The sequence below is a fragment of the Gekko japonicus genome, unplaced genomic scaffold (assembly GCF_001447785.1).
Source record: "Gekko japonicus isolate JY-2015 unplaced genomic scaffold, Gekko_japonicus_V1.1 scaffold291, whole genome shotgun sequence".
In the NCBI taxonomy this organism is placed as follows: Eukaryota; Metazoa; Chordata; class Lepidosauria; order Squamata; family Gekkonidae; genus Gekko; species Gekko japonicus.
This window is the reverse complement of record NW_015175978.1, coordinates 1,147,078-1,148,116: the sequence shown is the minus strand read 5'-3', so window position 1 is coordinate 1,148,116 and position 1,039 is coordinate 1,147,078. Positions and strand designations below refer to the sequence as shown.

Here is a 1,039-nt window from a genome sequence, read left to right as displayed (position 1 = left end):
TCGACACACCAGAGTAGAGGAGAGTGGGGGGGGGGGGGGGGGAGGATTAAAAAGAAAAACAAGGCCTCGTCTTCTTACAGGAGGTTTTCACCACAGAATTCCTGGCAATTCCTAGAGCTACCAGGACGGGACAAAAAGTAGCTCTAGGAGTTGCCAGAAACTTTCTGGCTTTACCACAGAGTTCCCGGTGATTCCTAGAGCTACCCTTTGTCAATGCTGGGTAGCTCTAGGAATCGCCCAGAACTCTATGGTAAAGGCTTCCTGTAAGTACACAAGCAAACTTCAGAGGACGGTGGAAGACAGTAGGGCCTGGCGTGATCTGGTCCATGGGGTCGCGAAGAGTCAGAGTCGACTGTGCGACTGAACAACAACAACAAAGTACACAAGGCCTTATTTTAATTTTTAATTTTTTTCCCCTCCCACCCTCCCATTCTAGTGTTTTATTCTGGCAAAAGCAGGGTGAGAAAGGGAAACTGGAAGCTCCTTATCCCCCTCACAGAGCCGAGCAAATGAGCAAGGTTTTTAAGATAAGTTCCCCGATGTACATCTTACTGTGAGTCTGGCAGCACACCAGTGACCTTGCACGTGACAGGCATAGAAGAAGAGGAGATTGGATTTATACCCCACCCTTCACTACCCAAAGGTGTCTGAGAGCGGCTTACAAACTCCTTCCCCTCCCCACAACAGACACCCTGGGAGGTAGGTGCGGCTGAGAGAGCTCTGACAGAAACTGCTCTTTTTTGAACTACGGCTCTTGTCAGAACTACGGCTTGCCCAAGGCCATCCAGCAGGTGCAAGTGGGGGCACTTAACAACGACACCAAACTGGCATATCATGTAGTTATACCCTAAGTAAGGATGTGAGCCTCCAAGTGGAATCTGGAATTATAGCTCCTCTCCAGACTACAGAGATCAGTTACCCAGGAAAACATGGATGTTTTGGAGGGTGGACTCTGTGGCACCGTACCCCACTGAGGTCCCCGTTTGGTGTCGTCGTTAAGTGCACGGACTCCTCCTCCTCCTCCTCCTCCTCCTCCTCC

General features: G+C 50.4%; 1 protein-coding gene across 1 annotated transcript in view; it reads right to left on the bottom strand.

The window, feature by feature from the left end:
- EFCAB8 (EF-hand calcium binding domain 8) overlaps window positions 1-1,039 on the bottom strand; it is a 59,418-nt gene that overhangs the window by 8,225 nt on the left and 50,154 nt on the right. The gene's annotated exons all lie outside the window — the stretch shown is intronic.